The sequence below is a fragment of the Heterocephalus glaber genome, unplaced genomic scaffold (genome assembly GCF_053883595.1).
Source record: "Heterocephalus glaber isolate CG9 unplaced genomic scaffold, H.glaber_assembly_v1.0 deba00000347, whole genome shotgun sequence".
NCBI lineage: Eukaryota > Metazoa > Chordata > Mammalia > Rodentia > Bathyergidae > Heterocephalus > Heterocephalus glaber.
Window position 1 is genome coordinate 36,417,042 of NW_028258143.1, and position 13,407 is coordinate 36,430,448.

The 13,407-nt window shown below is 38.8% G+C and overlaps 1 protein-coding gene across 9 annotated transcripts in view; it reads left to right on the plus strand.

Moving 5' to 3' along the window:
• Gpd2 (glycerol-3-phosphate dehydrogenase 2) overlaps positions 1 to 13,407 on the plus strand; it is a 149,383-nt gene that overhangs the window by 16,940 nt on the left and 119,036 nt on the right. The window contains exon 2 of one of the 9 annotated variants that reach the window (XM_021266099.2): positions 1,700 to 1,807. The exons of 7 other annotated variants lie outside the window; for them this stretch is intronic. The gene's annotated coding sequence lies outside the window, so the exon portion shown is untranslated. Of the gene's footprint in view, positions 1 to 1,699; positions 1,808 to 6,224; positions 6,245 to 13,407 lie in introns of those variants that run through there. One more of the 9 variants, XM_087198985.1, reaches the window with a different exon arrangement.

Below are 13,407 nucleotides of genomic sequence, written 5' to 3' on the forward strand. Positions count from 1 at the left end.
TAGGGATTTTTGCTGAGTATAAAGAGTTAGGGATTATTTGTATGTAGGTTGTACTTGACACTGGATGGAGTTTCTGATAGAGAATGTAAAGATGCATAGTAAAGGGGACCTTTGGAACAGTTTTTATATAGAGAAGGAGGAGGAGTTGTGGAGAGGAATCTAGGAGAGCATAATTTTTCTGAAGCAGAGTTCAGAATGTTTTAAAAAGGAGATGGCTCTAGTGTCATTTAAAGAGCTCACTTTTGGTGAAATGAGGTCATTTGTGATTTTGACAACCTGACATGTAGTTTAAGTGGAAAGGCTGGGCCAAAAGCTAATTGGATTGAGTTGTAGAAGTGGAGACAGTATTCACAGATAATTCTTTGAAGTTGTTTTGTTGGAAAGGAAAAGGGGAGTGGAATGGTTTTTGGGAGGAGAGATTGGTCAAGGGAGGGTTTGCTGGAACCAGAGAATAACAGAACAAGTCTTCAGGCTGACAGGGTGACTAAGTAGAGAAGAAAATCAGAAGAGAGTGATGGATAATGGTAGAAGTAAAATTCCTGAAGACCCAGGAAGAGAGGCGATCCTTACAGTAGGGGGATTGGTCTTTATTGAGAACAGAGACATTTAATTCTTAGTAAAAAAGAACTATAGTGAGAAAGGGTATAGGGATGAGAGGACATCATTTTGGTGGGAAAGTGGAGTTCTTACTTGATTGCTTCCACTTTCCCAGTGGAATAGGTTGGTGCTGGGATTGGAGGTGGGACATGGAGCAGGTTAGGGAAAGAAGCTCTCTTCTCTAACCTCTCTTTGAAATATCCAGGGAAAATGTCATAGGACTGCTGGTCAGCAGAGATTGCCCATTAGAGGTTTGCAGCTGTGAATTGAGATTGAGGCCAGTTTTGGTTTTGTGTTCTTCTCCAGGTAGTTTCTTCATTTATTTAGGTGAAAGTATGAAGGAGGCAGATAGTTGGGCATAACCAGATTGGGGATTTTTCTAGATAATAAAGAAACAGGAAGAGAGGAGAAGGGAGTTAAGAGTGCTTGCAAAGGAGAGATTATAATGATAGGCTTTTACCCTAGACTGGGCAGAAAAGGAAGTGACTGAGAGTGAAACCAGTAGTAGGTAAATGGTTTGGAGAGCCAGATAATGCCAAGATTTTGGAATGGAAACAGTAGAGTAGTTAAGCTGGCAAAAGAGAAAGTGATGTTCACAGCATGGGTTGCTTGAGGCTGAAGTCTCAGGAGCTGGTCTAAATGACCATGATGCCAAAATCAGAAGTTATGATAATGGGGGTGGATGACTGAAGTGTTATCAAGGAAAGGGTGTGGAGGTCAGGTGGTTGAGAAATTGGAGCCTCCAGATTGATGTAAAACATAGCAAGAGTGAAGACAGATGATTTTGGTAGCAAGAAAGGATAATTGGTTGTAAAGTCTAGTGGCATGGACTTCAAAATGGGTAAGGTTTTTGAAAGAGGATTGAGGGAAAATTGAGAGGTGCACTCAAGAGGAAATCCACATGCAAGTTGGGGGATTTGAACAGGGTTGTTACTAAAACTATTTTGCAACTCAGATGAAAGGGGAATGCACAGAAGCAGGGTCCTGGGAGTCTTTTGTGAAGCTAGGCACTAAAACTCTTTAATCAGTTAATCAACAGGAGGTGCTAGGAAAGGGGCTAGTTGTCACTTGGCTCAGATATGTTTTGATGTTTTATCAACAGGTGCAGCCATCCTGACTTGTCCTACATGAAATTAGACTTAAATGTGAGAATAATAATCCCTTGGTGGCATGCTGGGAAAACTTATTACAGTTCAGCTTTCAAAATCAGGTTTGAATCTTACCTTTCCCATATTTTCAGAGCTTTAATCTGGTGGAAGGAACATTGAGAGAAGAGAATGTAATCAAATTTGCTAGGGACAGATTTTGAGTTTCAAGGGCAGAATATGAGGGAAAGAGAGCTGGGAAAGTGAGATGGGACAGATTGGCTTCTGAGATCAAGAGGATTGTGGAGCATGTGGGGCTAATTAGTGTAGCTGGCCCACCCACCTGGGCTGGCCTTCGCTGGTCTCATGTCCCTCCTGGCCCAGGTGCTGCCCATGGGGAGCCAGCCCACTCCCCAGAGCTTTCTCCACCAGGCACCACTTGTGAGGGACATAGACCCCCTGCTCTCCCTGACCCAGGCCGATAGAGGATCGATGACAAAGACACATGGAGTCAGTTTAACATGTGGGCAGCCAGGGGGCTCTTGCCTCTTAATAGGCGGAGGAGCCCCCAGTGCCTGGCTCATCTTGTCTTTATTCACCTAAACATGGGTATAAGGAATCAAAGTAGCACAATATCCATTAGTACATACTCTGGTAAAGAACTTACTTCAGCTTTCTTAAGTTTTCCCCAGAACCTGCAATCACCCCCAAGTGCAGCCTTTCTCCTTTGTCCTCACACAGGAGGCCAAATAGTCCTCAATATTCCCCTGGTCTTTGACAAATTAGTCTTGGGAGGATATGTGTGAGGACCAGGTAGCAACTCCTATTGACATAGTGGCCAAATGTGAGAAAAAGCTTTCTCAAAGTATCTGTAGCCTCAGGTCATTTCTTGAAGAATGGTGCCAGTTAAGAGTGTCAAGGCCTCTTTGGAGGACTGCTGTGGCCATCAACACAAGGTGCTCTTAGGGCCTTTTCTCAGCCAGGAGGGTGGTGTAACACTTGGAGAGAGGTCTTCTGTGTGGAAGAAGTTAAGGACTGCTGCTTCTGGGACAGCCACCTCATCAGTCCTCCCCCCAAATTTATTTCAACTCTGGGCATTCTCCTCCATTGTCATTGTCTTAGGATCCTGGGAAGTTTGTGTCTAGATATTTATGTCTAATCTTCCTGGTTTTCCTGCTTCCAGATTCAATGTCCTTTTACTCCATCTCCTGACACTTTTTCAGAAAATGGAGCATAGAGAATGGGGGAATGGCCTATTACATCCAAGTGGGGTTTTATCCAGTCCTATTTGGAAAGTTGTGCGGATTAAGATAGCATTTAAATTGACTAACACAGTCCTCCCAACACAGTATGCTTAAAAGCATTTACTAGCAATTAGTTGCCTACTGGGCAAAGTCAAAATTTCTTTGAATTCTCCTGTGGATCATAAGAAACCTTCAGCAGTTTATCTTGCCTTGCTTATTCATTCTCGCCTACTACCTTATGACTGCTCTGACCACCTTGAGCTTTAGTCATACCAAATGCCATGTTCTTGAAAATGCTTTGTTCACTCATTCTTTGCTCATAGTCACTTTTAACCCACAGAACCTTCAACATTAAATATTGCTTTCTCTATAAGCTTGCCCTGAAACATGCCCTGATGATATTTTTATCTGATCTTCCCTTCCAGGGTAATTATTGTCTTAGCCCTTGTCTAAACCTTATTTGTATCACTTGTATTTGTTTTAGAATCTTCTTAGGCATAAATCATAAATTACTCATTTACAGATTTAACACAATGGGTGCTTCATAAATATTTGTTGAATAGATGGAAACGTGGTGCTCATATTGAGTTTATACATTGCCTTTTTTGTGAAATTTGAATTATATTTTCTATATTCTGTTTTGACTTCCTTTGTAACAGTGGAGGAAAATTTTCTCATGAAGTAGAAGATGATTGCAGAAAATAATTGGTGTACATGTGGCTAAATTAATTAGTATAGAAAGCTGATTTAATCAAACTGTGTTCCTTTTCTTTCACTGAGTGACTTGTTTGAGTGATTTTGCTCATTTCATTGCTTTGTCATTGCTTTGTCATTACTTTGTCATTGCTGAGTTGTAATCATTAATTTTTTTTTAGTGCTATACTCAGAGCCATACAAACATCAAACTAATGTGATTTTCTGGTGTGTGTAAGTGGGCATTTTCCAGTGCCCACTTACAATTGCAGTATCAGTGTGTAAAGCCATCTAAAATGTTGGTTAAAAGTCTACTCTTTTTAGGTCTCTTTAAATGTCAGTTTCCTTGATTCTGCATAAGTTAATAATTCCATATTACAAAGAATTGAGATAATATAAATCAGATATCAGCAATGTGAATTTAGTAAGAATGGGATGAACAAACTTGGAATGAGAGTGAGTCGCTCCCTAGTGCAGATACACTAGGGAGTGGTGGAAATCGGAGGACAATCCAGGATTGGGAGCTGGTTTAGAAACGTGTGGAATGAAGCGAACTGTGTGGCATGGATAATGGTTTATGGGCACAGTAAACTACTGGCCTCTGGTTGACAAGCTGTGAATGAGTGACCAAGAAAGACCCATTTTGATACTTTAAGATGGGATCACTGATCCTTGTTGCCAGGTTTTTGCTGTCAGGTTAACCAAAGTCATGGTATATGTTTTTATAACCTGAGATTGGGCATCATCCTCAAAAGGACATGTACTTGATAAATAGCATGATTTCTTTAAAATATTGTTATAAGTTACAGAGTTGACTATTTTAGTATTTATTTTAGGGGTTTGTTTTTTGAGACAGTGTTTTTGCTAAGTAGCTCAGGCTGGCCTCAACTTTCAGTGGTCCTCCTGCCTTAGCCTCCTGAGTGCTGGGAATCCATGCCACTATTCCTGGCTATTGATTTTATGTTAGTATCTTTTTTTTCTAAGCGAGATAGTGTCCACAATTTGTGGTAGAGCCAGAAAGCAACTCCCCAGCTTCTCTGAACTAAAAATAGATACCAAGAAGTACTATTCTGAATAGAGGAAGAAAAGCCACTCTTGTGGAGCACAGTTGTCCCAATGACTTGGGTTAACTCGGGCCACAAACCTTTGACCAGCCTTCTTACAGGGAATGTTTTATGACAGCAGAGATGAACTAACATGCCGTGGGAGAGGTATGAACACTGGACTCCATGTGATCGGGCCTGACCTGAAGTGAAAGTTGCTTCCCTTTGACCTCTGTGACAGATAACCTGTGGCCCAGCTCTGCATTTGATGCTCAGCTTGATAGGGATTTATTTTTGATAAAACAGTCCATAAATAAGAGTCTTACCCTGTTTGAAAGAATGTTTGTTTTGAAGAGAGATTTTAGAGAACTACCGGAAGAGACCTGACTACTGTTTTCTCAGAGAAGTGATGGGGTTTACCTCCTCCCCCTCAATCTGTGTTAAGCGTATGTGGTTAGTCAGAGCAAGTGCTAGTTAGGCAGAGCAGGGTTGTGGCCCTGTGAAGGTGGGCTGCTTTTGTTCCCTCCTGTACTACAGTCTTCCAAATGGGTCAGTTCTGCCTTGCAAATGTGAACAGTGTGAAAGGTTCAGAGCTCATTGTATTTGGTCAATGATCTCAGGTATTAGCAATGGGAGCTGTGGATAGGAGATTCATTTTACATTGTATTTACCTTATTTGAAATTCTATATCAGTTTTGATATACATGAGATTTTATAGATGAGGGCACTAAAGCTCATAGTTGTACAACTTGTAATTAGTGAATCTTTTTTTGTTTGTTTTTGTTTTTGTTTTGAGGCAGGGTCCCGCTTTGTAGTTCTAGCTGGCCTGAACTCACTATGTAGCCCAGGCTGGCCTCGAACTCATGGCGATCCTCCTGCCTCAGCCTCCCAAGTGCTGGGATCACAGGCATGTGCCACCACCCCCCAGCTGCACATAGACTTTAAATATAAATATATACACATATGCATATGTACTGTTTTAGCTATTTTTTTTTTTTGGTACCAGGGATTGATATTTTTTTCTTTGTAATTAATTTTCTACTTGTTCATTATTCCAATTCCATCCAGAATGTAATAACACAAAAAGAATTAATTCCTAAGCAATAGAGGAAATCTATAATGTCTAATTCACTTAAGTCTATCCACATGTTTCTAGAATGTTCTTCATTCACTTTATTTTAATACCTATCAGAATAAAAATATTGCTTTTTTAGTTAGACTGGGGTTATAGAATCCAGCAGTGCCAAGAAGAGGGAAATGTTCAGATGATCTTGATCTTTTATTTGAGGAAAGTGAAATCCAGAGAAGTCAGGTGGCTTTGTTCAGGCTGAGATTGTTATAGGGTGGGGTGACACCACCTCAAGTCGTAATCTCTGCAGAGCACTTGGCTGCCTCAGAACATTGTCTGAAAAACAAACCATGTGGCTGGCAGCTGCCAAACTGATGGCTGAGGGAGTAGGCAGAAGTGCACTGGGTAAGGTCAAGCCCGAAGGTCACCACATTGATATTGGAGCCTGGAGTTTTGACAGGAGTCTTATTAGAAATGTCATTCGTGAGTCACTTGCTTCCTGACTGCCTCATGGTAAGACTGGGGGCTCAAGTGATGGACTAAATTCTTTGGATTAACTTTGAGTTTACCTTAACATTATCTCAAATTTTCTGGTTGAGTAGAGGCTGTTGGGTGTAAATTGCTAATGTGCTCTGCTGATTTCCATCAGCTCACTGTGTGATTTGACTGACAACAGTGTGAGCCTAGCTCACTGGGGTCTGGTGAATTGCATCTGCTCATCTAGAGTGCCTTTTGAGCTGGAATGGAAATGTTCATCTCTTTAGTTTCCAGTGTGATGCCAACATTCAGGCAATTGACTTTTGCTTTTCAGTCTCCAGCAGGGGGAAAATTAGGAAGTAAAATGGGGATAGGCCAGGCATCCTTCTTAAGATTCAAACCCATAAATATAAATGACTGTAATTAATCATATGCTCCCTATTACCTGTTAAATCTATACTTAGTTGGGTCAGTAAGTTTTACACATCTCCTCAGCTTCCGAGTCTGGGATTGGTGGGGAATTTCCTGGGTGCCTCTGCTTGTTGAGATGTGACCCTGGATTATTTTCCAGTATGGACCCAACATCAATTCAAGTTATGATGAGTAGTGTATGCGTATTGAATATGTGTGTGTTGGGGGGAAGGAGTCACTTGCAAATGACCAAGGTGGGATAGAAATGTAAAAATGACGTCCCCATTGCCTTTTGAGAGGCACTCTCAGTTGACACTTTGTTAGTTGCGACTAGCTCAGACTGAATGAGATGGGATAGTTTTTCAAGTGTGTAAGTTCAATAGGTTATATTCAGAAGTACCCCTAAGTATTTGTTTTCCTGTTGTATAAGATCCTATTTTGGATTCTAGTTTGCATTTTTGACTATTTGCTCATGTAATTTGCTCACTCTTTGTCTCCCCATTTATAGTCTTTTTTTCATACTTTCATTTACTTTTGAACATGGCTAATGTTGTCCTTTACAAAAAAAAATCTGTTTTTACTCACATTAGCCTAACAGGAATCCTCTACATTGAAGCTGGAGTGTTTCCCCCTCTCTGCCTTCTTTCCTTTCTCTCTCTGAAGCATAAATTCTGCTGGATCTTTGTATGATTAAAACCCTCCATGGACTTCCTATCGCTGACCTGTCCAAGTACAGACATAGCTAGGAGAAGGTCATATGTGACTTGGCACCTGTCTGGCTTGCTGACCTTGTCTGGAACTTACCGCCTACACCATTTTTTGTGCTGTGGCCACAGTGGCCTTTCAGTTTCCTGAAGAGACCAAGCTGGCGTATGCTAAGTGTCTTTGCATACTGGTCTCTTCTTGGAAGGCCCCCCTCTTGGAACAATACTGTTTACTGGCCTCGTGTCATGTCCTTAATTACATTTTTCCCCAAATCACCTGTATGAATATTTCATCTAAAGTAGTTTATTTCTATATGCTGTTGCTCTCTGACCTCATCTTATCCTTTCAGAGGACTTGTCACTTTGAAAATAGTCAATTTTTAAATTTGCTTGCATGTTTATTTTTTGTCTTCCCCAATCTGTGAGATCACAGGAATCCTTCATGCCCAGAACTTTGCCCAGGATAGAGCAGGCAAAAGGTCTTCCCAGGTCAATGCATGTTTCCAAAACCACCACTCCTCCTGTCCTTATTGCTGGGCAGGTCTCTCAGTGATAGTTTGCTGTGTATTTGACAGCACACTTTCTTTGGTTATTTTCAAAGAAGGTGCAATTTTTTTATCTTTCCCTTGCTAATGAGAAGTATGTTTTTTATAAGACAGTTTCTAATAAGTCATTTTGAAGGTTTTTCAGGCGTGGCAGATATATATTTTTTCGTCTATTTATCTGTAAACTTTTATTTAAATCCAAGAGAGTGAACAAATGTTCCAATTGTTTCTAGAGTAGAAGCAGAGAGATTTGCCATACTTTTTCAAGATAATGTGGGTCTATTTAGATGAGACAGAATTGAAATATGAATTTGCTTTTTAAGGCCTGGATTATGTGCATGTATCTGGTTTTAAATTCTTTCCTTATTATTATTTTTTCTCTCTCCTTCCTTCCCTCTCCCCTCTCCTCTTCCTCCTCCTCCTCCTCTCTCTCTCTCTCTCTCTCCCTCCCTCTCTCCCTCTCTCCCTCTCTCCCTGCCTGCCTGTCTCATACTGGCATTGAACCCAGGGGCTTCACCCTGAGCAATATTCCCAGGCTGTATTTTTTGTTTTATCTTGTTAAGTTGCTAAATTGCCCAGGCTGGGATGGAAAATGAGATCCTCCTGCCTCAATTTCAAAGAGAGCTGGGATTATAGGCCTGTACCATCACACCTAGCCTGGTTTGAAATCCTTAATCTTATAAGGGACTTAAGTTTGTTTCATCCATAGTTTATACAGTAAAATCCATCAGTTATCTATTATCTAATATCTAATATCTAATCCCTCTCACTTCTCAACACAAGAAAGGGAAAGAATAGCCCCTGTATAGTTAGAGCCCAAACTTCGAAAATCCAGTGCTGAAGGGCTGGTAAGTAGCTCTTTTGCATTGCTAGGAGCAATTGTGTTTGAAACAGTTTTAGGTAATTTAGGTCTTATTTTCCAAACCACAGAGATAGTAAGTTAGAAGTGAGTTGGAGAGCTCAAAGATCAACACAGAAAATTATCATCAGCTTGATAGTTTGAAACAAATAGAAAAACTTTATAAAGCCAATAAAGAAGTCAGATGGGAACAGTCTGTCATTTGGGACCATATAAAGAAGGGGTTAATAGTTTTGTCCTTTCTATTGGTCTTACGTGTGTGTGTTTTATTTTAGTTTATTACTGCATGTGTGTAGTACATAAGGTTTACATTCATTGTGGGAAGTTGGTACATGTACAGAACACGGCTTAGTGCCTTTTTCTCATCCCTTTTCCTTCCCTCCCTCCCTCCTCCTATCTCTTGCTCCCCTTCCCCTTTGAGAACAATCTATCCCCCTACTTCCTAAATCACAAAATGTACATTCATGGTTAATATTCTTTATTTAGGAAGCCAAAGTAAGCCATAGATTTTTAGAACACTTTAATCCAAAATAGTTTAAGATTTTTGTTTTTAAATTGTGAACTCTTTTGAAACATAAGCTCTTACAGGCAGGATTTGCAGCCATGCACATGCCTGTAATCCCGGCACCTGAGAGGGATTGTAAATTTCAGGACAGTCCGGGATACAGAGATTTTTGTGTTTGTTTTCAGTTGTATGTTCAGTGACTGGTGCATGATAGGGGATCAGTAAATAATTATTGAGTGAAAGAATAAATGCAAGTCTTAATTGTTTAAGAGTGCTAAAAAATTGGAAATTAAGAGAATGCCACCTGTGTTAATCTTTTGGTCACTGAGGTAGAATACCTAAGTGAATCAGTTTAAAGAGGAAAGATTTATTTTGACTCACAGTTCCAGTCTGTGGTCATTTTTTCCTGTTGCTTTTGGGCCTGTGGTGAGGCTGTAAGTCATGGCAGAAGAGCACGATGGAGGGAACCTGTTCACCTGAACGGCGTTAGGAAAGCAAGAAGGAGACAAGCTGGGGCCTGGACTTGATATCCTCTTCAAGGGCACTTTCCCAGTGACCTAGCTTTTTACTAGGCCTCACCTCCTAAAGGTTCTACCACTTCTCAGTAGCACCACATGCTGGCGATCGAGGATGCAGTACATGGGCCTTTAGGGGACATTTAAGATCCCAACTATAACATCACCTTTCTCTCAGGAAAGTTGTTTTCTTCCCTACACTAGTTGAATGCAGAAAAACCATATAGTAATGAAAATGTACAGGTAAAATAGCTTTGGGCATTTTCAGGGACACTTCATCTATAGTTAGAGAATCAGTAAATTCTAATCATTTGATTGAAATTACAAAGCTACTTAGTAAAAGAGTTTTTCAAGACAGGTCTCCCTAATCTTTCCTTCCAGAATACCCCCTGGTGATTTTATTTTTTAATCTGCTGTTTTGGGAATTGAAAGAATACTAATTTTTAAAAATCAATGGCAGCTTTAGGGAGAATATGGAGTAGAGTTCTTTATCTTCTCTGTTTGTGGGATGTAAATTTAGATTGTTACTTGCTGTGTTATTGGCTGTGTTATGTTGGTACATAGTAGCTCATGCAAGGTGACTAGACTTGTTTCTAAGCTAGTATTTGAATGCTTTCCACTTAGGGTGTGTGCCAATCTTTTTAAAGAAAAAAGAAGAATCTGACATAGAGACGATTGAAGAGGATGCCTTGTGCAGGTGGAGAGAATAAGCTCTTGTGACCAAAACTGCTTTTGGAGGAGGGCAGATGAGGGGGATGGTGGATTTAGAGACTGTTATGTTATTTTCACATACTTTTGAATGGAATCATTGTTAGCAATATGAATTTCTTCAATTTCTCTCTCTGTCTTGTTTCCTAATACTTGTTTTCTTAAAGGTCAATTTTAGATAGTGTGATCACCTAGCAAAAAATGCAATACATGATTGTTTTGGCTTTACAACATCTCAGATTTTCTTTACATACATGTGTTATATGTGCATTTACACATTCACATTTGTACATGGGGGTTATTAGATGAGTAGAGTTATTAGATGAGTAGAGAAGTGAATTGAAATGTAAATTTCATCAGGCCACAGGGAAAAAAAAAAATGAGTATAAGATGTAAAATGTGGTTAGCTTTATTTCCTGGGGATTTTCTCAATCTCAAGGAAGCAGAGTAACTGGTTTCCCCAACCCAACATCTTGGTTTCTGTTATATCTCTCAGTCATCACTTGGACGTTATTTGTATAGTGTTTGTAATAGAGCTGTATTCAAACTCAGAAGTATTTTTTACTATGCTAATAAGTTAAATTAACTGAAGTGATTGTGCTGAAAAACTCCATAGTTATATAAAGAGCTCAGGATTTTATAATCCGTCTTTGACAAATATTTCCTACAATGTATTTCTAATATATATCCATATTTATATTGCATTTGCAACTGGCACTTTTGAAGGCATTTGTCTGTTTTCTTATTCAGTGATAACAGATAAAAACTAAGAAAATCTCCAGCTACCTGAGAGGCTAAGGCAGGAGGATCACAAGTTCAAGGCTAGCCTAGACAAACTAATAAGAGCCTAGTTCAAAAAAATAAATAAAAAAATAAAAAGCTGGGGTTATAGCTCAGTGCTTCTTGAGTTTAATCCCCAGTATCAAATAAATAGATAGAAAATCCATATTGGCATTTTTAGGGTAAAAGAAAAGTCACCATTGCAAAGTTTTTCTTTTCCACTTTTCATACTTATTACATATGTGGCCTAATTTTCATACCTTCTACATTTGTACTGTTTCAAAAAGATTTCAGAAGGCCAGGCGTTTAGCTCAGTGGTTTCGCCGCCTGCTGCGCAAGTGCAAGGACCCGAGTTTGATCCCCGGTACCAAAAAAAAAAGATTTCAGAATAATAATTTTGAAGCTTTTTTTGTCTTCGAAAGAAAATATTTACATTTAGCAGACATTCTTTCCTAATTAATTGTGCTAATTCCTAATTCACTCTTTCCTATTCATATTTTCATACAAATATAAGATACTTGAAAATAACAACACAGAGTCCTGATTAAAGTCTAGGTAAAATTTCATTGTTGCTGGGTGTGGTGGCACAACTCAGCAGGCTGAGGCAGGAGGTTTGAGGCCAGACTGGGCTACATACTGAGACCCAGTTTCAAAACAAACAAGCAAAGAAAGAAACCCCAGAACTTAAGTGTCTCAGGTACTCCTTTCTTTAGGCATGTTTTTAAATTAAAATTTTCTTATGCTGCTTTGTTTTGGCTATAAGGTTCATTATGTAAAAAATGTTTTCATTTGATTCACAATCCTTTATACTATTTTATATATCATCTAAGCCTTTAAAAAAACACATTACTTATATGGTTAAGTAAAATTGCTTCCATCCCTTCTTTCTTTTTCTTTTTTGTGGTGCTGAGGATTGAACTCAGGCATTATGTATGCTAGGAAAGTGCTGTACCACTGAACTACATCTACAGCGTGACATTGTTTTCTTAGGAAACATTTAGGAGTGGATATTCAGGAGCTATGATTGTCCTCACCTTATAAGGCTTTGATATAACTTTAATAAATCTGGATGGGCGGCTTTATATATTTCAGTAGGAATAGGGACATTTTCCACTATATTGTTTAGTGTGCAATACTTTCTATAACAGAGAGCTTTTTCTTAATTACCAAAGTTGATTCTGTAACTGCATATAAAATCTAAAAAACGGTTTGTGCGGCCAAAGAAATATCAGTAGTTTTCCTAACTCAGTGATGGGGTCAATAAGGGAGGAAAAAACACTGAAAGAAGCATAGGAGTAATGTGGTCTGTTTGGCTAATGAACTTTTTTGGGTGCATGATTCTTTGGTAATATTCCCTTTTCCTCGAGGTAGAATTAAAGTTTTTTCTGTACCTACGATGTTCTTTTTAGTGCTAAGTGAGGCATTTCCTATTAGTAGATATATAATTGCAAGTTTGTTTAATTTCATATTAGGTGTTTGCCACTCATTTTCCTAACCTGTCTCATGTTTTATGAGGGGTAAGCATTTTGGGAAAGAAATGTTCCAGATTTTCACTTGTGAGGGTCATATTGTTTTAGGCTTGCTAGAGTTACCCTAAATTATACATATGGTAAACAATGAAGGCAAAAATAGATTTCAATTAAAGATAGGATTCTATGCCTTTAAATAAAAAATCCATCAATTTATCTACGATACAGAAAATGTATTAATCTTGGTTTTATTTAATTTATATTTTTATTAGTCTGTTTTGGAGTGCATAATGATTACATTTATCATGAGGAGTTGGTTCATGCACATAACACATCGTAATTCTTTTTCCTATCCCCTTCCCCTCCCCTCCCTTTCTGTCTCCCTCCATCTCTTGGTCCTTTTCACTTTTAATTTTGCTTTTAAAATAAATGTATAAATGACAAAAAATTCACTTCTGTGAACTAACTGTAGTTCTTTTTGATTTTTATACAATTTTGTGGGAAACAAGTACTACAGAAACCATTTTGTTATGGCTTAAAATATGATCATTTGCACTTAAAGAATATAAATCTAATATTAACTGAAAGGGGCTTCATTGATTTCTTGTAATCCTACAGGGAACTTCATGAAAATAAGGAAAAAAGGGCCAACTTTGTGACTCTGTAGTTCCCAGTGGCAGAAAACACAAGTACAATATGGAAA